Source organism: Protopterus annectens, chromosome 11.part0 (assembly GCF_019279795.1).
Source record: "Protopterus annectens isolate FY-2018-M chromosome 11.part0, PAN1.0, whole genome shotgun sequence".
NCBI lineage: Eukaryota > Metazoa > Chordata > Ceratodontiformes > Protopteridae > Protopterus > Protopterus annectens.
In genome coordinates, this window is record NC_056745.1 from 421,443,102 (window position 1) to 421,468,291 (window position 25,190).

At 39.1% G+C, this 25,190-nt stretch overlaps 1 protein-coding gene across 1 annotated transcript in view; it reads right to left on the reverse strand.

Moving 5' to 3' along the window:
- Nucleotides 1-25,190, reverse strand: part of UHRF1BP1L (UHRF1 binding protein 1 like) — a 2,202,923-nt gene that overhangs the window by 153,551 nt on the left and 2,024,182 nt on the right. The gene's annotated exons all lie outside the window — the stretch shown is intronic.

The following is a 25,190-nucleotide window of genomic DNA, read 5'->3' on the forward strand; positions in this document are numbered from 1 at the left end:
CTGTAATTCAGTACTCTCAATTTCTTACTTGCAGCTGGTGACTGTAGCAAACCAAAGCCACCATCTTTCCACTAATAAGAGTTGGTGTTGGTTGCTTGCTCCCCATCCCTCCCCCTGCTGTCTCCTGTAAGTTTCAGACTTGCTATTTAAAATGAGGATGTCTGTCAAAATCAGGGCTTTATCCTTCTATGCCACAGTGCTGGAATTAATTATATATGTCTGTAGCAATGCTTAACATGCATCTCACAGGCAGGAAAGAGAGAAGCATATGGAAATACACCAGATATTCAAATTACAGGCTGTACACAGTAAAACTATGACAACAGAGGCATCCAGTGCAACAATCACCTCCATACACAGTTATATGTCTAATAGTTAGATGTGACATTCATGTAGGCAACACGTATTATCTGGTTTCCAATGTATGTACAAATTAAAAGGTTATGTCTTACCATAACTTGGCATCTGTGTTGTCTGTCTTCATTCCTCCTCATGATGGGGTCTCGGATTCAACCGTCGGATCCAGCTTGGACACATTCCTCAGACTTGGATCAGACTTTCAAACTCCTCCCTCTTACCCAGAATCCACCCAACCACCTCAGAATGAGTTTGCTGAATTCGCACCCAGACAGCAAAGGAATGGCAAATGAGGCTCAGACAAGGGACCTACGCATACTGTCATGTTCCATGATCCTCTAGAAGAAATAGGCAGGGGGATGGCTGGGTATGAAAGTGGGAGGAATGAAGACAAACACAGATGCCAAGTTATGGTAAGACATAACCTTTTAATATGATGTTGTCTTCTTCATTCCACCTCACGACAGGATCAGAGTCTAGATATAGAACTCCCAGGTGGCCCTCGTGGAAGGATATGCTGGAGCACCATCAAGCCAAATAAAGCCGTTCTATTAGAAATGATATCCAATTTGTAGCGACACAAAGGTGTGATTGTTAGACCATGTCACTGCTGCACAAATATCATTAATGGAGGTTCTAGACGAGAAGGAGGAAGTAGCAGCCATAGCTCTGGTGGAATGTGCTCTAGGAGGTAGAGGTAATTCTAGGCCATTTTGTGAGTAAATGTACGAAATGCAGCCAGTTATTAATTTTGCTAAGGTAGTCTTGGTCACCTCTTGGCCTACTTTATTAGCTGAGAAGGCTAAGAACAGTTAGTCAGACTTCCTGTGTTGTTTGGTTCTGTGCAGGTAGAAACAGAGTTGTCTGTGAAAGTCTAGAAGGTATAAAACATACTCCCCTTTATGAGAGAAATTTGGAAAGAACACTGGTAAATGGATGGACTGGCTGATATTGCTCACTGTGGCTAATTTAGGCATAAAAGAGGGGTTGGCATATAAAGAAACTCTGCCCTTGTGAAAAGTTATGTATGGAGGTTTGGAGGGTAAAGCTTGTAGTTCAGAAATTCTCTTGGTTCAAGTTATAGCCACCAAAAAGATTTTCTTCCATGACAAAAACTTCATGTCGCAATTTGCAGCTGGTTTGGAAGGTCCCAAAGTCAACGCCTGCAACACTACAGTGAGATCCCAAGGGGGGGGGGGTCCTTGATGGGAGGCCTCAACAATAAAATACCTTTCATAATGGATTTGCATAACCCTAAAGGTGAACAGGGAACAATATTCACTTGCAGTGTGAAAATTAGAAATAGCAGCTAATTGAAGCTTGATTGTAGAGAAGCTTAGCCCCCTCCTCAAACAGGGTACTAAGAAAAAGCAGAACACCTGAAACTGGTGCTGAAAAAGGGTCAGTATTTCTATTTGTAGCCCTGACAAACCTTTTCCACTTACTGGTGTAGACTTTCTTAGTGGAAACGTTTTTGCAAGGCTGAAAGTATTTTATGGACCATGGAAGTAAGCCTTGACTGTCCCGCTACGGTTTGAAGTGGAGAAACCAAGTGGTCAGCCTGAGGGAGTGAAGGTTCGAATGCTGCATCCCTGACAGGTGAGAAAGGAAGCCCTCTCTTGGCTCCAGTATCCAAGGAGGATATTTCAGATGAGACCAGAGGAAGTGGAACCACACCTGTTAAGACCAGAAGGGGACAATAAGGATTACCAAACTATTCAGCCTGCTTGCCTTCTAAAGAAACTTCAAGATCAGAGGGAGAGCAGGGTAAGCATATAGGATACCCAGGAGTCAATCATGGATGAGTGAATCCCTTGGGGACTCTCCCAGAGGAGGGATCAAACTGAAGAACATCCGGCATTTGTTATCGAGAGGAGAGGCAAAAAGCTTGCAGCAAGGTTCACCCCAGTGACTGAAGATCATGTTTGCCACTGAATGAATGAGGGACCACTTGTGCCGAGCCAGGAGTGATCTGCTGAATCTGTCCGCAAAGTTGTTGGTTTTCTCTGGGGTGTGTATTGCAACTAAAAGGCAATTTGAAGATATCACCCACTCCTACATCCTCATGGCCTCCCTGCACAAAGGGTAAGAACAGGTTCCTCCTTTTTTTGTTGATGTACCAGACAACAGACATTTTGTTAGTGTGAACTGCAGTAGTCCCCAAGGGGACAGTGTCCTGAAAGGCTTGTAATGTTCTCATCTCTAGGACATTGATATGCAACCTGGTCTCAATAGCGGACCACGTGCCTTGGACTATCTTCCCACTGTAATGACCCCACACCTGAACTGGAAGGTGTCTGTGATGATGGTGGCTATGGGGGGTTGGTTAAGAAGGGCCTGGCTAGGAAGAGACTGCCTGACTGTAACCACCAGCTGAGGTGACACTTACAAATTGTTGTCAATCTGATGGGAAGGGATAGCGGGGTGAGACAGAATGGACCAATGTGCTGCCAAAGTCCACTGGAGAACCCTCATGAAAAATCTTCCTGGAGGAACTAATAGGACTGTTGCTGACATGGATCCTAGGGCTTTTAAGTCCATCCACATAGGGGGCTGGTGGGATAACAATTCCCGGACTTGATTCCTCAGTGTTACTATATGGTGCAAGGGAAGAGAAGCTAGCTGATCTCTCATGTTCAAGCTGTGTCCCTATGAATTCCAGGTTCTGCACAGGAGCAAGGATGGACTTGTTTAGGTTTATAGTGATGCCCAGAGAGTATAAATGTTGGAATAAGTAATCTCTGTCTTGGTTGGCTGATGCCTCATGGGGGTGATAAGCAGCCAATAGTCTAATTATGTAAACACTCAGAATCCTTTGAGCCTCGTGTGAGCTGCTACTACTGCCATACATTTGGTGGGGTTGTAGTGAGCCTAAAGGTCAGTGCTCTGAGAACTGGTAATGACTGTTTCCCACCCGAAAGCACAGGTATCTCCTGGAGCACTTGTATATTTTGATGCAATAGTATGCATCTTTGAGAGCTACTGAGCACATCCAGTCGTACTTGTACAACACTGTCAGAATGGACTGAACCGTAACCATTCGGAACCTTGACTTCTTTACTTAACTATTTAACTTGCTTAGATCCAGAATGGGTCTTAGTCCCCTGTCTTTTTCAGCACAAAAAAGAAGCGGGAGTAGGTTCAGAATCCCCTTTGTTCAGCTGGGACCTCTTGGATGACTCTTATTTGCAGCCGATGTTTCCTGTGCTGGCTGCTCCCACTGACTGGGTGGCACGTCGGGGGGGGGTCTTGGAGTTTGGGGGGAAGAGAAAAGGGAACGTAGTAGCTTCTGGATTTTATGCTTAGCAATAAAAAAGTATCGCCATGAAGATAAAGCCAGTTACACCAAACAATGAATACAAATACAACAAAGTGATACTGGCACCACGAAGCTCAGTAATCAAACAAGTTTAAAACTTCACTTTAATTGAAGTTGCTAGTGACAATAGACTTTCGCCAATTCAGGGTAAATCAGGCAAAGAATTAAGAACAGTGACAAATTCATTTAAATACTTAATTCAAGTCACATGACAGACTTCTAATCACCCAATGTTTGATAGACAATAGAAATTAAAATACAGCACATACAAAAATATATAAAAGTATATTAAAAAAAGAATTTTATTTTATTCTCCCATGTAACTCCTTCAAAGTTGGCTTTAAAGTAAAATTATCATTGAGCCCTGGATGTTCATAGGCGTGAAAATGTATTATCCATTTATTTCCAGAAATCTCAGTGTAATTAATCAAATTACCCCCTCTAATAGTTTCATAAATATTTTGTAGTATTAAAAAATTAAACCCGTGAAGTATCAGTATTCTTGATGTGTCTGTACATAGCATTAGTATCAAGCTCTCTCCTAATGTCAGAAAGATGTTCACATATTCTTTTAGTCTCCTATTAATCTTACCTGGGTCTATATTAGAACATCAAAGTTTAAAAACTTCGAATGTTCTAATATCAAACCCTATTCAGCGAAAGATGAAAACATCAAACATACAGAACAGCAAATTTTTTCCTAGGGAAAAAATTTGCTGTTCCAAAACACATACACACAACACAAGCACACCAAATAAATAGCAATCCACACACCTAAAATCTTACACCTAACCCTACACTAAACTATACATACACCACTAAATATCCACTTACCTTAACCCAAACCCTAAGGTCCGTCACTATAGCACACTCACCTCACCCGCGCCCTAAACCTAACTCACCTACCCCGCCCTAACCCTCACACATCCACACAATCGCACACTTACCTAACCCGCTCCCAAACCCTAACTAACCTAACCCGCCCTAACCCTCACGTCCACACAATCACACACTTACCTGACCCGCGCCCTAACCCTAACTCACTTAACCTGCCCTAACCCTCACATCCACACAATTGCACACATACCTAACCCACGCCCTAACCCTAACTAACCTAACCTGCACTCGCACACTTACCTGAACCCGACCCGTAACTTTCCACCACAGTGCTGAAAATACTGAAGCAACAGAAACGGACAACCAAATTCTTTCCCTAGGAAAAAAATGTGGTTTTCTGTTGCTTCGATATTTTCAGCTTTCGCTGAATAGGGTTCGATATTAGAACATTCGAAGTTTTGAAACTTCGATGTTCTAATATAGACCCATCTTACCTATGTAAAAAGCATCGCACTGTGAACATCTAGACATATAAATAATGTTTTTGGTGTTACATGTACCATGGCTCTTCAAAGTAAAGACCTTATGTGTTACAGGTTGTGCACTTACCTTCAAAACCCTCCTCTTCTGCCTCTAGAGGGGAATCCCCATGTGGGTCCTGGAAAGGCCCTTGGGATTTACAATACCACATTTTCTTGCTTCCGCATTAGTTCCTGAAGAAGGACCTCTGGGGTGTAGAAAATTTCGATTCCTACAGCAGAAAGGGTCTTCCCATCCTTTTTTCTGCTGGTGAGAGTATACTGAACAGATAGCCCAAACAGAGACGAGGCAGCGTAGGGGAGCATTCACAAAGGACAGCTTAAAGGGCTCCAAGAAATGACATAGCACATTCAAACGTCTCCTTAGGGAAAGTACTGAACCGGCTTGCTTGTGAGGTACCCTCTTTTGTATGGGAGATTAACCGCATCAATCAGCTGGCAATGGAAGATAGAGTGGTCAGCCTGGGAGAAACTTTCTTAAATTCCTCTGCAGACATGGACTCAGAGAGAGAGGCTGAAAGCTCCTTGATCAGATCTCTCTGTAGCCGGGTAAAATGGGCCAGGTAGCTTAACAACCTCAGTGGAAAGATGGCAGAGGCGTAAATGTGCTTTCCAATCCTGTTCAATACTCTAGACTCCTTGTTAGGCAGATGGACACTGGCAGTTTCTTCTTCCAGTTCTTTCTTAGAGGCAGCCACCACCACAATGACATCAACTATAGGACCATTGCTCTAATGCTTTCTATCTGCTGGATGTCCCAGGAACCTATCAGGGCATTTGGCGATGGGCTCGATAGTGTCCGGTTCCTTCCATGTGCAGTGGGAAACCAAATCAACGAGGTCATCTGCCAGAGGGGTCATGCAGGTCATAGATGGGCCCAGCCCAAACACCTCCAAGAGCACTCCTCAGAAGGAGGAGGTTGGGCAGTCCATCCACCTATTTTTGCTTCATGATTTCTAGAATGTCCCTAAAGCAAATGTCCTCAGGTAGGGAATGGGGAGATCTTTCTCCTCACTGAAGTCGGTGCCCTCAGTTAAGGACTCCAGTGGGGAGTCAATATATCGCCTTTTGCATGCCTTCTTCTGAGGGACTGCCTCAATGGGGTACTCTGGGGAAGTATCGGAAGAGGAGGATCCCTCCTGGGCAGGGAGATCTTGGAGGCCACGCAGGATGGGTTGACATCATGGCAGGCTGAATTGGCTTCAAGGCCCTGACCTGACAGGGGTATAGGGATGGACTGTGGGACATGTGGTAATGGACCTACAACCCGGGAGAAAACGTTCTCCACTACCTGAAAAGCAGAAGGACCGGGAGAGGTCCTCTCAGTCTCCCCTAAAGTAAAGCCACAGAGGGAAAATAGCTAGGACTCACCCGGATTCGGACCAAAGCTGTCAAGTGCCGAGTTGCCTAGGGGAAGAGATGGCACCAACAAAGACGGAGCTAACCCTTTCCTCCCAGACCCAGCACTGACACCACAGCTCTGAGACTCTCTCTGCTCCAAGAGAATTGGAACAGGGCATAGGGCTAATTAGGGGTAGCATCAGAATCGAGGAAGGGAGCTTACCCTGCACCAAACCAGACACGCATTGTAGTCCCGAACCTTGCAACTCTGAAACCGAAGGCCACACTGGGGAAGGAGTCGTGATGGTATGGCCTGTGTAGCTCATGGATCCGACAGGGGATGGAGCCGAGACTACTTCCATCTGGATCTGGGCCTTTAGAAATCTCATCATCATCCTATCCATGTCCACCTTGGACTAGCTTCTAGAGGATCTGAATTAAGCCGATTTGGGGGGGGGGGGGTCGGGAGTGCTTATATTTGACTGAATGATCCGGAGATTTGGTTGAAGCTCTCAGATCCTGAGACACTGGCTCTGACATTGGAGCTGACAGTGAAGGAGGTGACAAGGAAATAACTTCCCTTGGATCCGAGGATGCTGGGGGATTCCAAGGGGTAGGTACTTTCTTCGGTTCAGAGGGGGGCAGATCCAAAGTTTTCCTAGATTTCACTTTAGACTCTACAGTGTCTCTCGGGAGACAGGGAGAGACCTCTTTTTTGCCTCTTTAGTAGAAGAGGATGAAGTTGAAGCCATGGAAGAGGTCTGAGCCTCTGGAGCCGATGAAGGCAGAAGACTCCTCAGAACCAATTTATTTCATCTATCAGCTAGAGCTCGGAGATTAAAAGATGCACAAGACAGCACACACTGCCTTTAAATGGTCTGCCCTAAACAATGTACACGCAACTTGTGGGCATCCTGGTTAAGAATTTTATGAGTACAAGAAGTGCAACGTTTAAAGCTGGGTGAAAGTTTGTCTGACATTGTAACTGACAAAGCCGCCAAAAATAATTGACAGATAAGATAGCTAAGATAAAGGTAAGTTAACTAGGACTACTGAAATTCAGAAAAATGTAGCAATAACTTTAAAAATAACTCTAACTTTAACTGTAACAATTGCAGTCATCATATTTGGGTTATCTGCATATAGCCCTCAGCCGGCCTGAATACCAGAGTCTTCGGATTTCTGCATCAGATGCCGTCTCTTCTTCCATGCTGTCAGGGGTATAAAACATGCAGCCGACGCCATTACATCAGTTTTTTTGCCCCAGATGTCAGGTGCCCCCACAACAGGAAGCAATTATACGGTATGGTACACCCCCATCAAACAGCAAATACACCAGAAAAAATAAATATACCAAACAAGAAGGAAAGGTAGAGCCAAGAGAAGTCAGAGGGCTGGAGGGAGGGTAACCAGGACTGCAACAGTGAATACACTCAGACATCTACATTTATGGTAAGTGTACACAACTGTACTATGTTCTTCATGTTTCACTGTTGCAGTCATTACATTTGGGTCGATTCCCAATGCTAAGGAAGGGAGGAGGAAGTTAAAGAGCATTAGGGACAGCTATTAAATCCTGCAAGACTGCAGTGGCAAATCCTGCTTTGGATTTAGAAAATATAGGCATGTGGTAAATGCTTGGTGAAGGTATGTACACACAGCTTCAGGTAGCAGTTTCTAGGATGTCCCTATTAGGGACTCCTCTGAGAAAAGCCGCAGAGGTAGATGCAGCCCTGGTGGAATGTGATCTTATCCCCTGGGGGGTAGGTTTTCCATGGTGCTTGTAGCAGAAATGAATGCAATGGGCTATCCATTTGGAATTTATTTATTTATTTTATTTATTAAACATTTGTTGACCGGAAAAGTCCGACTAGGTTCCACAGAGCCTGTTTTCAGCAGAGACCCGGGGAGAAATGCTCCAGATGCATGTTTTTGGAATGTGATGGCTAGAAATGGTTTGCTTTGAAATGGCCTATCCCTCTGCCCCTGCAGCAAAGCCAACTAGCAGCTATTCAGATTTTCCTGAGAGGCTTAGTTCTGTCCAAGTAGAATTTAAGTTGTCTGTGCACGTCCAGAGAGTGCAGTATTTATTCACCTTTGCTCTGTGGATTAGGGAAAAAAGTACGCAAATGAATGGACTGATTTAGGGCCACACTAGACACCACCTTTGGCATAAAGGATGGATTAGTCCTGAGGGAAACCCTGTCTGCATGGAAGATAATGAAGGGTTCCACTGCCATGAGGTCCTGTAATTCAGACACTCTTTTTGCTGAAGTGATGGCTAGAAGGAAGGCTGTTTTCCAGGAAAGGAATTTCAACTCTGCTGTTGCAGCTGGCTCAAGGGGGGGGGGGGGGGTGAGCTTTTCCAATATAAAGTTAAGGTCCCAGGCTGGAGTGGGAGATCTCCTGGGGGGGGGGGTCTTAAATTTTTGGCCCATCTAAGGAAATGTTTTAGCAAAGGGTGAAAGAAGAGGGGTGGCTCATAATGTGCTGAAATGGCAAAGGCATGAATTTTAATTGATGAAAAGGATAGGCCTTTGTGGAGCATTTCTGTTAAGTAATCTAGTATAAGAGGTAAGCTAGGCACAGTTGTGTCCATTCCCTGAGACTATTTCCAGGAATTGTATCTTTTCCACATTTCTTTTTGATTTATATGCAGGTGCATTTTCCCTGGGTTCCATTTGCCCTGAATGCACTGCCCTGCCATGTGAGCCCCCCATGCATAGTCCGATGCATCTGTTGTTAAGGTTTGGGTGGCAGGGGGTAGAGTGAAAGGGAGTCCCTTGTTGTGGTTTCAGGCCTCTGTCCACCAAAGGAACTTTGCCCTTAGGCAAGGAATGATAGGAATCATTGTTTCCAGGTCCTGAGAATGTTGCACCAGATTATTTTTAGGTACCACTGAAGTTTCCTCATATACAGTCTTGCATATGGAATTAGTAGAATGCAAGAGGCTTGCAGTATTTTTCTTGCAGACAGCTGGGCCTTGGTGGCCAGTAGATTGAAGTAGTTTGTCAAATAAATTTGCTTCTCTGGAGTGAGGAATGCCATTTGAGAAGTTGTGTTCAAGCTTGCTCCCAGGAATACAATCTGTTGGCTGGGTACCAGCTGTGATTTATTTTCATTGATGGCGTACGCAAGTGAAGTTAGAAGTCTCTTTACAAATGCCAGGTGCTGAAGTAGCAATTCCTGACTGTCCACCTGAATCAGGCAATCGTCCATGTATGGGTAAATTTGAATTCTTCTCTGCCTGCAATATGCAATGGCTGGAGCTAGGCACTTTGTGAATACCCTGGGCGCAGTAGATAAGCCAAAGGGAAGTGAACAGAACTGATAGTGCATACAGCCTGCTCTGAAGCGTAGGTATTTCCTGCAAGTTTCCCTTATGGGGATGTGCAGATAAGCTCCTTTTAAGTCTAGGTAGCATAGGAAGCAGCTGTTGGAGAGTTAGCATTTTGAATTTTGGAGCCACCAAAAAGGTGTTGAGAATAGACAGATCCAGGATAGGATGCCAGGAGTTTTCTTTCCTGGGGACCAGAAACAGTCTGGAATAAAAGCCTTGTCACCTTTGTTCTACTGGGACAGGTTGAATAGCCTTGATACTGAGAAGAGAAAATTCTTGCTTTTTGGCCTCTTCCCACTGGTCTGGGGGAAGGTCTGGCCATCCGCTTAGGGTTGGGAGTGAGTGGAACTGAAATCTGTATCCCTGGGGACTGGAATCTGTATCCCTGGGAAACGATGTTTAAGACCCATCTATCTTGGGTAATGCATTCCCAGTTTTTGGCATGCAGGGCAAGTTTCCCTCCTAAAGGTGCAAGTACTTGGGCAAGGCTCGGAGGAGTTAAAGATAAGTTATTGTGCAATTTTACCATAGGGTTGTGGCTTCCTACTCACTGTTTTGGATATGGGAGTTCTTCATTGCTTAGATCTGTGCATAACCTGAGACCGAAGTCTTGCTGGTCTGCTGCCCATGGGCTTGGACTGAGAAGGCCTGGAAGGGACTGGAAAAGCCCAGTTTTTTTGAAGGCCAATGCCTACTGAATCTAGGTGGCTGTACTTGTAAGAAATCTTTAACAGTTTGCAGATTTAGCTTTCTCCTCCATTCTTTTGAGGACGACTTCTGCTTTATTGTCAAATAGATGCTCTTGATTTAATGGTGCATATAGTAATTTTGTTTTGACATGATCTGGCAAGTTCTGTTCCTTAAGCCACGCATGCCATCTAAGTGACAGCAGCCCTGCAATATGCTTCTAAGGCATCAAACCCACACTGCAAAGTATGTTTACCAACTTGGTTAGCAGAATGCATTAACTCTTGTAAATCTTTGTGTTCTGCACAGTCAGGAATCAACAACATTTTTTGTTTAATTAGCTCCATAATATGCTGCTGATACTTTAACATATGAAACTGACAATTTAAAGCCCTAATGGCAAGAGTAGCGGAGGTGTATACCTTTTTACCCCATCTGTCTAAAGCCCTAGAATTCCTGTCCGAAGGGGTAGGATTTTTGGCAGTTGTAGCCTTAATGCCTTTAGGTCCCTGGGAAATGGTCTCTGGATCCGCAGTAGGATTCTTAAAAGGAATTTGTAGGAGTCAGGCACTCTATAGTACCTGTCGGGTTTCCTGGGAGCTGGAGGCAAGGTATCAGGGGTAAGGCTAGACTCCAAGAAGACATCATCTACAATTTCCAGAACAGGAGGGATAGCTAGAGGTCTGTGCTGAGGCAAGCTTTAAAATTTCCTGAGTCTCTTTTTGGACTGGGAGTAGTCCTGGCCCTCCTAGCGGAAATGCTCTCTAAGGGTGTGTGCAGGGTTTCACCAAAGGAAAAATTTTCTGGAGGGGAAGCAGAGGGAATGGAATCCTCTGCATCAGAATCCTCATGGGGGGGGGGGGGGGGGGCGGAGCCTGAATGGCTAACTGAAAGCAGCAGTATTTTAGAGCTCCATATAACTAGTTAAATAAGACAGGAAAAAATATTCTTTTTTCTTCTTCTTCAAAGTATAAAATCTTATAGATAAAGGACTAATTTACATAATTAGAAACTTTGATGAAGTTTTACAAATAATTTCCTGCCAAAAAGCTTGGAGATATATTCACCTGTTAAAATGAGCAACTGAAGGAATTCTCACCAGGATGCTGCCTTAAAGAAGAAACTACAACGGATGGCATCTACCCTGCAGGAGTTGTCTTTGAAGATGGATGATTTTAAAGAGAACCTAGAAAATCTTAAAACAAGCAGTCAAAAACAGGCCGACACCCTCAAGGAAATGCTACACCACCATCAGACAAGGATAACAGGAATAGAGGTTTCTCTAAATGACTTAGAAAGCAGACTTACGGAAAAGGAAACACAGAAAGAACTGCTTCTTAAACAAAACACTTGATTAATAAAGTAGATGACTTGGAAAATAGGGAGAGGAGAAACAACATCAAGATTTTCGGATTACCCGAAAACACAGAAGGTGAGGATATTATTTCCTTTTTATCAAGCTGGATCCCTGACTTTTTAAATTTAAAAGAAGGACTTTCCTTTGGCATTGAAAGGGCACACAGAGCTCTGGGGGAAAACCTGCCACTAACTCAAACTCTCCTCCTAGGTCAATAATTATCAAATTTCTTTCATACTTGGATTAGAAACTGATTTTAAGATCTGCTTGGAGGAATGCACCTCTAAAATATAAACAGAGCCTGGTAAGATTTGATAACGACTATTCTTCTAGAATAATGGAACAAAGGAAAAAAGTGTGGCCAATGATAACGTTTATGAAACGAAATAACATCAAGATACAACTTGCATATCCAGCTAAGATAAGAATACTGTATACCACCGAGATGAGGACTTTTACTGACTTAGAGGAAGCCTCTTAATTTATTAAAACTAATAATGTGATTATTTACCAGAAGATATGGATTGGATGTTACCTTCTCTCAAGAGAACAAAAGAAGCAAATGTCTGGGCAGATGTCAAAAAGAAGAAGCAAAAGACTGATACTGTTACAGCCAAATCTCTCAAAGCATCTACTATGATATGAATTGTTTTAACATTACTTTAAAGGACCAATTTTACTGCTTGGAATTTTAAAACAAAGGTAACTAACTACTGGAATCTTTATCTATATTTTTTGAAAACAGATGACACGAGAGTTTTCACATTACCTCAGGTATGTAAAAAACAGGGTAATTTTCTTTCACAGGAGGAGGATTATATAGTACATAAAATATTTATACTGCAAATCAACATGCATAGTATATGTGTATTTTCTTTTAATTTTCTCTCTTCTTTCTCTCTTCTCTTTTCTCATTATTTATTTTAACTGCATCTTGTCTCCCTTTCTAAATTCTCTCCTATTTACTATACTAATATAGTCTGTATATATTTAATAACTCACTATCTATACAATGATAAATAATAGTCTAAAATAATCTAGTTTTAAGGTAGACTAATTGGAATTGTGAACTTAATTATTACAATATTTATTAGATTAATGATAGTCATGCTTATTGGGATTGGGGACATGTTTGTGATTAACTCTGAAATGTTCCATTCATGTACATATGTCCTTTGAATTATTTCCTTTTAGTATTAACAAATATATATATATATATATATATATATATATATATATATATATATATATATAAAAGGAGGGGAAATGTACTGTTGGTTAAGAGAAGTGAAGCTTTCTTCACATTCTATTTGCGTTGCCATAGCAACAGTAAACTGCTGCAGTGTCTAAGGACACTGTGAACCTGTGAAGTGCATTTAGCCTCACAGATTACAAATAATAAAAAGTAATGTTGTTTAGTTATTAAAATGAAAAAACCTAAGCATGGTAAAATAAATAGATAATAGGACTATTTGTAAATATTTTATGATTTACCTCATAGGATTACATATTTCTGGAAACACAACTGAAATGTTCCTACACTACATGTGCACTTAAATGTAGCTGCTTGATTAAAAAGTATTATAGCAATAACCCACGCCTGGGTGTGGGTAATGCTAAATTTACCCACGGTTGGCGTGGTTTGGTCCCGGGCTAAGCCCGAGGACCAAAAGCCAACCGTGGGTAAATTTAGAATAACCCACACCCAGAAGTGGGTTATTGCTATTATACCATGGCATTATTTAAGAAAAGAAACTATTACTTTTCTTAAATAATGGCATAGTATAATGCCTGTTTACTGCCCTTCCGCAGATGTCTGGCATCCGGCAGTTCTGATGTACTGCGCCTGCGCAGTACATCAGAGCTGTGAGCAAAACAGCGGAGAAAGCAAGATCTCCGTTGCTTTTTAGCTATGTTAAATGAGTTTAACATAGCGAGCCAGTTTAAAATAAGCAACGGACATCTCCGTTGCTTATTTTAAACTGTCTCGCCATGTTAAACTCATTTAACATAGCGAACACTAAAAAGCAACGGAGATCTTGCTTTCTCCGTTTAACACTGTCTGCTATGTTAAATGGGTTTAACATGGCGAGACAGCTTTAAAATAAGCAACGGAGATCTCCGTTGCTTATTTTAAAGCTGTCTCACTATGTTAAACCCATTTAACATAGCGAGACAGTGTTTTAAAAAAACGAGTTATACTAATGGAAAAAAGTCCGGGCGACCGGACCTTTTTCCATTAGTATAACTCGATTTACAACGGGCACGCTGGCCAATTAGCGTGCACGTTTTGAGGGGGTCATGGTATAATACTCAGTTTAACATGCTGATTTCACAAGCTGTCTGCACTGTAAAAGTTACATTTTATATGTTACTTGAAATTGTCAGTCTAGTGCACATGAAAAGATGCATATTACTTTTTGCAACATGTTATCTTTGCAGTTACCTCACACTCTGTACAAACTCACTTGGTAACTGATAGATATTCATTTAAAATATCAGTTTAAATGTTAAATGTGCCCTTGAAATGCTACTGACATTTTGACAAAATATAATCTGAACTGTAAAATGAATGACTTGAAAGAAGTGATGTAATGCATAGATTACAAAGACAGTTCTTGACACTACAGTAAAAGTAAAAATATATATTCACAAGGAAGTATTGAAATGTTTTAGTCTTCCAGTTAAAATAGCTTACTGTCAACATTTTGCGATGTCAGAAAGTTTGAAGAGCTAGGAAATTACTATTCTTTGTCTTTATAATGATTATTAGACAGATGTTAGACTCTGCTTTGTTTAATGAATTGTGACATATGTTTATGAGGAAAAGTGGACTCAGTTACTCACATTGGACTACACATTCATGGAAACTCAGCTGAAATGTCCCTAAATTACTTGTGAATTTAAATGAAACTGCCTGATTAATAAGCATAATTTAGTTTAACAACCTGAATCCATAAGCTATCTGCTCTATATATGCTACATTATATATGTCACTTGCATATGACAGTCTCTAGAGCACACGAAAAAATACATATTATTTTTGCAACATGCTATATTTGCACTAACCATACATTCTAAACTAACTCAATTGGCAACTGACAAGTTATTTATTTGAAACATCAGTCTAAACATTTATTGTGCCCTTGAAATATTCTTGCCGTTTTGACAAAACAAAACCTGAATTGAAAAAGGAATGATTTGAAGAGGTGAGGTAAGTTGTTGTTGTTGCCTTTCAGCTTTTCCCGGTTAGGGGTCGCCACAGCGAAACTCCGGTCCGCTAATGATTGGCAGTAGATTTTTCACGAACGCCGAGGTGCCAGCTCGGCGTTCAACCTTCAACGAAGGCACGCCCATTTACGCATGTCTTTCGAACGCCCACCCAACCGCGGGAAGGACATGCAGACTCCACACAGAAGGCACTCCTCGCACTCCAGCCGAGAATTGAACAGGAGAACCTCTTGCTGTGATTTGAAGAAGTGAAGTATTGTACATATTTCAAAGACAGCTATTGACACTACAATATAAGTACAAATGTATACATGCAAGGAAAAATTGAAATACTTTATACTTTTAGTTAAAATAGCTTATTGTTAACTTTTTGCTTTATCAGAAATTTTAAAGAGCTAGGAAATTATTTCTAATTTGTCTTTATAATGTTTACTAAACTGATGTTAGTCACTGACTTGTTTAATGGATTGCGAGTCATATACAAGACGGACTACTGAATGTTATTTCTGTTTACCTATGTTTGATTAATTTCTTTTATTACTACTGATTTAAAACAAGGGAAAGAAAGGGAAGGGAAATCTCTGTTTTTGTTCAAGGGAGGAGAGGCTTAAGAGTATTCTAACTACCCTGAGAATTCTCTAAGATGCTCTAAATACTATTTGATTAATACTTACCTAAGGTAAGTCTCGATTACCATATAGGTACCGTCACATTCATTCTAGACCTGATGTGATTACCCATTCTGGAAGCAAGAGGTGCCCTATGCAGGATGGGAATTGTCAGGGTGATCATAATTCATTCTTAGACTCTGCTTTGTAAATCTATAAATATATAAAAGCACTGCAACTAGAATGTAGGGCGCCTCTACTCAGAGTCAGGATACCACTGATAAGCCATGTCTTTTCATAAGTATAAGTTGAAGTTGGTGAGCTGAAGAGTGGGAAAGTAAAGGAAGACAGTACACCTACAGTAAATTCACATTTCATTAGTAATCCACTCACTGTCTCCTGCAGAGTCCTTCTAGTCAAATTATTTTAGTAATAATCTACTTGTTGTTAGCTTATTTAGTGTATGCTCCTCTGTTGCATTTAATTTATCCAAAATAACATATCTGACATGTTTGGGATCGCTTAAGGGTAACTAAATATTGGATATTTTCTAAGTCAACATAATAATAGTTTACACTACTAACATTCCATCCTGATATATAAAATACTACAGAATAACAGAATAATATAGAATTTCATATCTCTTTTAAGAAAATTCTCCATATAATAATTTAACATATGGAGCTCATTTGATATTATTGGTTAAAGGTATGAGTGATAATCCAATAGATCTATCTTTATCTATTGGATTAAGAATTACTTCCATTCCATGTTTAATGGGAAATTCATATTTACTTGTATTTGATACTTTAGAATTAAAGTTTTATAGAAGTACTTTTTTTAAAGCCTGACCAGAATTGTACCCTATTTGTATTTAAAGAAGTAAGAACATTACATTCCCAAGTTTACACACTCAAAAATAACATTCAATGTTATCAGAAAATATGGTATAACTACTATAATCAAAAAACAAAAAAAAAAAAAAATGTTTCTTCCAACAATAACTTGAAATGGATTTAACATTCTTATCATTAAATACTAATGGCTTAAATAATGCAAATAAAAGATCAAACTTACTAAAGTATTTAAATCTAAATAAGGCACAAGTAGTATTTTTCCAAGAAATGCATTTTAAGACTAATGGTAGCTTTATTTGGAACCCTAAGGACTATACAGTCTTACCTCAATCCTCCTATAGAACAAAGACAAAAGGAGCATCAATTCTCAGGAAGAAAAACATAATCACTCCAAAAGTTATTTATAAATATGAAGACAAAGGTGGTCTACTAGGATTTGTTATAATTAAATTTAATAACAGAATATGGACCTTAGCTAATCTATATTGGTTCCCAGGAATTGGAGCAGGAATGGTTAAAAAAACACCTAGATTTATTTCCAACAATTATAAAGGAAAGCTTATTCTTGGAGGAGACTATAATTGTACCTTAGAAGCTTCTGAAACCACCAAGAAGTATTTTCGCATAGCAACTATTTCAAAATCCTTAAAAGACTGATTGATTCATTTTATTTAATAGACACTTTCAAAGTAAAAGATAAATCCTTATTATTTTCCCATAAAGACCACAGATTTGAAACACAAACCAGAACAGACAAATTATTCGTAGTTCAAGATTTACAAACAAAAATCCTCAACTTCTCAATAGCTTCATGCCCCTTCTCAGATGACGACTCTCTGATAATGAAGCTCCAAACAGAGTTTAAACCTTTAATTCTCTCAACTAGAATTCCATCATATATTACAAAAGTTAAAGAATTCAGACCCTGGATATTGTCAGAACTACAATTATTTCTTGAAATTAATAATACAACAGAAATCAGTAGAGTCATGGTTTGGGACTCATTAAAAGCGTATTTATTTGGTAAGACCCTTAGCTCGTACAAAACAAAGTTAGAGAGTGGGAATCTGAATCATTAGACTTGCAAACCAGACTCTTGACAACAAAATCTAAAAAAAATCAGAATTGTCCAGAAGTAAAAAAAGAAATAGAGGAATTAAATAAAAAAATATAATGAAATTCTAACACACAAAACTTGTCTAGCCTTGGAAAAATTAAAAATAAACACATTAGCCACCTCCCCCAGATGTCTACATAACTTATCTACAAGAATTAAAATACAATCTAAAGCAAATAATCTTAGTAGTATATATCATGAAAAGAAAGGGGAAAAAGTATCGGATATAGGATACATCCTTGAAGCATTTTGGTTCCATTATATGGAACACTTCAAAAAAGAAGATTTAGATACCAACCAAATAAACTTAGACACAAACCTTATCAATATAAAAAAAAAATCCCGTAAACTTAAAACTAGACCTACAAAAACCTATATCCTACAAAGAAATTGTTGACAAGATAAAAAAGTAAATCTAACAAAGCTCCAGGGATAGATGGTATAATTATGGAAATTTAGAAACTCTTCCCTTCAACAGTAATCTCCCTTTTTCATAAAACTTTGCTAGAAGTCCAGTCAGAAGCAAAAATACCACCCTCATGAAAATATTCTATCATAACACCAATTCTAAAAGATAATAAACCATCAGACCTTTGCACCTCATACAGACCCATATCATTACTGAATAATGATTACAAAATATTCATGTCAATCATAGCTAACAGAATAAAAATCCCACTTTCAAAGACAATTAATAATGATCAAACTGGATTTTTATATAACAGGTGCACACATGATAATATTAAAAGGATACTTACTCTTATAGATTATGTAAATAAAGAAGATAGAGAAACTTGTAATCAGATTAGACATAGAAAAAGCCATTAATTCCCTCAACTGGGAATATCTATTTAAAACTTTAACATTATTTGAATGTCCTCCTCCCTTCATCTTATTACTAAAAAACATATATATAAATAACTTAGCCTACATTAAATTAGGCCCTTTCACCTCAGAATCTATCCATATAACGAATGGTACTAAACAAGGATGCCCCCTTTCTCCTATTTTATTTGCTTTGGCTATAGAAATACTTGCAGAAATAATACGCAATAATCCAAGAATAAAAGGAATACAAGTCTATGACCAGTATATATCTAAAACAATGCTTTTTGCTGATGATATTTTATTAACCTTATCAAACTCCAGGGAGTCATTAGGAGAGCTAGAAGAGGTAATGGAGAAATCTTCTACACTTTAATAGATCAAAATCAATATTTCTATTTTTAAATAAGAAAAAAGAACTACAAGTTACAGATAAATCCCTCATAGGAAAACAAGAACTTATGCTAAATTATTTAGGAATAGTGTTATGTAAAAAATATAAACAAGACAGTATTAATAAATTATAAAAACTTTATTGAAACAATAAAAAAATATATATATAGAAAAGTGGAACAAAATTCTATTAACTTTTGAAGACAGATTGCAATTAATAAAAATGGTCTTATTGCCAAAAATACTATATGTAGCATTAGCAATAAGTTAATCCCTGAAAGATGCATTCTTAAAGAAATAAACGCATGTTTAATAAAAGTTTTATGGTATCCCAAAAAGAATAGAGTAGCTCTAACTAATCACATTAGACCCTGGAAACAAGGAGGATTGAAATTCTCAGAAACAGAAACATATATAAAATCATCTGTGCTTAAAACTACAATAGACTGGATAAACACAAATTATTTTGCCAAATGGAAAGAATTAGCAATGGCTATATTAACAAATGAATTTAATGTGTTAAAAAAAATTTAACAGTAGACAAATTAAACCCTGGTACATACTATGCATAAGTATACAATATAATATAACAAAACCTTCTAAAACAACACTGATTAATCATAACATCAATTCCTTTAGGAAACTTATCAATGCAAACATAGATCTAAAACTCTGGTTTGACCTTTTAACCCCATTTGCTATCAACTAAGAACTTTCCTCACAAAATATATAGGGAAACAATAACCACCTGGGAACAAAATGGATTCTTATGCTGGTTTCAATGTGTAAATAAATTAAATGTTTTAGATATACATATGATAAAATCTGCTTACAATATTCCAACACAGGACTGGTTAACCTTACAAAGCATTCTAATGTACACTCAAGATTTATGCAGATTAATTAATAATTCCTCATTTAAAGATATTCTAAATCTAATAAGTTTTCTGTATGAATTTATATATAATAGTTGTGAAAAGAAAAAATCCATTTCAAATCTATATAAAGTGTTAATAACATATAAAACAATTCCCAAACCAGTTCTTAACAAAAGGTCAGTCACTGCAGTTAACAGAAGAAATTAAAACTAACCTCTTACTATCAGTTAATTACACCTCTGACACACAGTACTGGAAAATATTTAACTGGAAATACTTACATAGAGCATTTTTAACACCAGACAGAATTAAAAAGATCATTAGTACTACTACAAATGTTTTTGCTGGAGGTGTGAAAAGTCAAATAAAGCAGGCTGGATTCATATTTTTGTATGAATTTAATAAAATTAAATCATATTGGAATGGAATCAATCATTTTTTACAAGCTTTATTTAATGAATCCTTTACCTTAACTAAAGTACTGATTATACTAAATGTAAATGAAGGTCCCTACCTGAATAAGACAAATATGTATTTGTTATGGACAATATTTCTCTATCGAGAAAATGCGTAACCAGAAGGTGGAATTCAAATACACCCCCAACCTTGGAAGAATTCTACACTTTACTGAAGACAACTGCATCAATGGAAATAAAAATCAAAGAACTACGAATCTATTCTAGGCCACTGGTAAATAATCCTTGGAAGAAAGTTGCATCTTTGTTGGACACTCTGCAATAATCAATATTGTATCTCTGATAACTGATTCATTAATTCTATATTTAATAACATGCAGTGTATATAACTGAAAGTCAGGCTATTGTAAATATTGTACATAGTTTAAAATGATATTTAAAAATACGTAAATGTTATTTTAATTGAAAATAAAAAAAATATTTGAGGGAAAAAAAAGAATCTTCATAGGTAGATAAAGGTACGTCTTGGTAATCAGAAGGATCAGAGTTATCAGATTCCTGATCAGAAAAATCAGAAGGAAAATCAGTTCTGGGTCTTTTTGAGGGGGAAGGCTGACTTCCCCTAATTAAAGTAATGAGGTCCTCAGGCATTCTAAGCATTTGTTTTGGTGGCATGTGGGCCTTAGACTGCGCTTTGGTTGTCTGTTTCCTAGGCATAATGCGAACTTTAGGACTGAGAAATTCGGTATTTTTGGTTTGAAACAAAGTCGTCTGTTTAATATGAAAATCCAAAGGCCTGAATACACCCTCAGAAGCCAGTGCCTGCACAGCGGCTCCGGATCCATCAAAGGTAGAGACATCCGCAGGTTCCAGATCGAAGAAGCTTCTCACAGCATACCGGACTCCGAAAGGGTCTCAGTAGACGCCTGCGAATCTGTAGAAGTGGGTATCAGGTGCTGCAAAAGCACCTCACTGTGTACTGGTGGACTGGCAACTAGCTTAACGTTAGCACCATCGGCAGCCTTGTACCTATGTGGTCTGTCTTTGTCTTTATCCTTACATTTTTTCGGAAGATCAGTAGTCGGATGGCTTATTGAAGCCATTTCGGAGTACAGAGATCGAGAGCGAAAGAATTTAGCTACAAAAATTGCCCAATGACGAATAGTTCGGGCGTTGAACAAAGGCACAAAACAGACAGCGAGGGACGTTGTGTTCTGGGCCTAAACAGGTGACGCAGTAAGAATGAAAATCTCTGTGAGGTATTTGCTTTCCACAGGCAAGACAATTATTAATTTTTTTCTGACATTGGTTAGAGCAAGAAAAAAGGATCCCCAATGGGGTACTTGTCTTTTAGAAGACTTCAGGTCCGAAACTCAAAAAACTAAAATTTCAGGAGTCGGCCGACCGGCACTTGTGAAATGCTTCTGCTTCGGGCACCACACGGCAAGAAAGACTGATGTAATGGCATCGGCTGCATGTTTTATACCCCTGATGACCTGACGTCATGTAAAAGCGACAGCATCCAATGCAGAAATCCCAAGACTCTGGTATTCAGGCCGGCTGAGGGCTGCCTGCAGGCAGATAATCCAAATGTGATCACTGCAACAGTGAAACAAGAAGAACATCTGGCTGCAGATATAGCCTCGAAGTCAGATTTCAAAAGACCTCTCAATATTAATTTACTTTTTCTTTCTATTAGGGCCCGGTTGCTTAAGCCATGACAGATGGCACAGTCTTCCTGAAGACGTATGCTGTCCAAGCAGCACACACATAGAGAGTGTCCGTCTGAATTAGGAAGTTTACAGTCGTACTTCTGGCATCTCTTAAATCCAGAAGTGACTCTAGTTTTCTCAGCCATTAGGGAAGAAAGGGAGATGGAACAGAAAGGAAAATACCAAGAATGGTATTGGAGAAATTACCTAAAAATGGTAAAGGGATATAATAGAAGGGTACCAACAATAGCACAAAGAAATACCTCAAAAGGTAAGAAGATTACCAACAATACTAACAGAGGAAAAAAAAACCACAAGCATGTTCAGAAAGAGGAGCTGGACAGTTAAGATCTAAAAGATAAGATGAAAAGGTAGAGATTTAAAAGGATTTTGAAAATTTACACAGAAAATAATGGCTAGCTCGTGAGCAGGAGCGAAAACGTGTCTGTCACTTTGAAGCGGCAAATGAGCTATGAGGTAAAACCACTTACAAAGTCTGTTTTGGCCAATAAATTGTTTTTATGAGTTCATGCATCTCTCTGCTGATGATATACACTGTATTCTGATTGCGGATGGTTGACAGAATTGATTTGGACATTCGTATGCTACGTGTAGCTTGCAGTTTTGTTTCGCTCTAGCACTGTTTTTTTTACTTAAAAGAGATATGAGGTAACAAAGGAGCATTATGGATAAGGTGAAGCTCGTATGCTATGTGTAGCTTGCAGCTTTTTTTCACTCTAGCACTGTTTTTTTGACTTACAAGAGATATGACGTAACTGAGAGGAGCATTATGGGTAAGGTGAAGCTCGAGATTTTTTGGAGAGTGCAAGCTGGAGTAACGGCTGAGTCGGTTCTGAGATTTGGAACCAAACCCACTGTCAATGATTGCATGAAGACTGACAACATCAGATTAGATATTTTGTGATTGTTCTTTTTATACAAGTCTGCTTTTCTAAATGCAGTTAACAGTGTTGTTCTAGATTTTGCAGTTGTTCTGAAGAAATCTCATTTGCTTTTAAAGATGAAAGCTTTTAAAAATAAACAAAAGGTTACAGTACATTCGTTATTCCAGTGCTTTTATATTTTATTTATAGGTGTCATTACACCTTTCATAATTAACAACACTTGCTAATACAGAATGCTATGAAGTTTCATTGTACAGCTTTACAGCATGTAGCCAAAGACTTGTAGTGGTTCCCACAACTTAATGGCACTACTCAATACACTCCATAGGACTTGCAGCAGGAATAAGAAATATGCTATGATAATGCTTTTCCTACTACACACCTAGAAAGTTAGTCTGTATGGACGTCGGAGGGGTCCATTCCATTCTACAGATGCTTGAGAGGATCTAACCCTTGACCTCCAATGGAAGGCAATAATCCAGCATTTTGTGTTGCCAGGGTGTCACTGTTTCAATGACTTGAGCAGCAGGAGACCAGATTTTCTGTAGCACTGTGGGAACAAGTTTTCCAAATCACTAAGTGCACATATCTATACTACACTATAATGGGATACCTGAATCACTGTAAGCAGATATAGGTATACTTCTTTGTATGCTTGATAGATTGCATACCTTTTGCATTGTTTTCATGTGTGTGGCTCATGGTGCAGTTGTGTGTAGATTTGGCATAAGCTTTTAGGGTACCTGTGCTGTGACTCCAGCTGAATGACCATCTTTTACTCATACCACTGTGTTCTGGCTATCCACGCTATGAGGACCACTTTGAGGGATTCCAATCATGCTTGACTAACTCCACTGACTTTGTTTTCTCAGAAATGCACTGTATGTGGTACACGCATATTTGGACATTTGCTTCCCTTGCCTTACCTGCATTAACATGGCTGGAGAAGGGAAACTATGTTCAATTTTGATATTTCTGTCTTGGACATCTGTGCAATATGCATGATACAGGTTAGTGAACATCCATCCTGCATGCAATAGTGTGTATAAGCAAGAGGGAAGACTGCATGAAAGTAATACTTTGCAGGTCACTTAAAACTGCTCAGTACTGTACAAGCCACTTATTTCACAAGATGTTAATAGACATGATGGTGTTTGCGTTTCTTGAGAGTGGCTGTCCCATTTACAGCTGCACATCCCATTTGCCCATGTGGTGTTCTACAGATACTACTGCTATATCCAATCCCCTGTGTCAAACAAAGTTGACCAGTTTGGCAGTCTTCTATACTAAGCACCCAGTCCATATATTTAGATCTTGGCTGCTGTTATGCACAATGACAAATGCACTACTGCCATAGACAGTGACAAAGGGTTTTTGAACTTTATATGTATTCCAGCTTCATATGCATATATGGGTCAATGCATACATTATTTTCCCTTGTGCTGTAACCCCATCCTGGTTTGTTGACACATCCTCTCCTAGCAAATGTCTATTCTATGTATATATGTTCACGTTCCCTGTTTCTCTGTCACGTGTATCATGCCTGCTGCATTTATGCAATATATGTTATTTTCAGTTTCTTCCATGGTGATGCACCTTTCCTCTGTTTCTTTCATTTCCCTATTCATCTCTATGCTAATAAAAAAAGGCTCCTCATCATATCAAAAAATTACCCTTTCCTAGCCTTAGAAAGGGTACAAAGTACAAGTGCACCATTTGATGTTTTGTTCCCCTAAGATATGTTAAAGATCATCTTTTCATGGAAGCATCTTAAAGCATGATATACAGCTTGTTCTAGAGTATGCCAACATGTACTAGACAGTGCAAATCTCCATATTTAATCTTTCTTTTTAGGATCCATCTGTGCCAATTGTCCAGCAGAAGTTTTTACTACACTGTTTGACTCTACCATATAACAGTATTAGTCAAAACAGTAATCCAGGGTGAGTACAAACATTTATGAACAACTGTCTAGTGAATTAGGATCAGTTGCAGGTTAATCACTCATCCAGGCCAATTAAGTAAAAGACATGCTGCTAGAATTTGACTACCTTAACTAAGATGCCATCTACAGGAAAACTGCTAACTGGAAATTGTCTACATTTATTAAGCATCCGTTTGGGTTTTTTGTTCTGATTTCTTGCCAAGGAGTGTACACCATACTGTTTTCCACTCTCCCTCCCTATTGGTATCATGTTCTTATACTGGGTGGCTTTGCAGTTGCCCGCCCCTACTGTAAATTTGATCTGGGACACTCCTCCCAGTCTAGTGTCATTACCTCATTTTACCTAATCCAGGGAGAACATTTGAGAAGGCCAACCCACTTAGTTTCTGCTACTCCTTTCCCCTTTCCATTTTACAAAAAAAAAATTCTAAGCTCGTTTCCTGCCTTTCCTGTAGGTAGTCTAGTCCAGATACAAATTTGCTGCATCCAGGATGGTTTGTAAACTTCTGAGCCCCCAAGCCTTTAT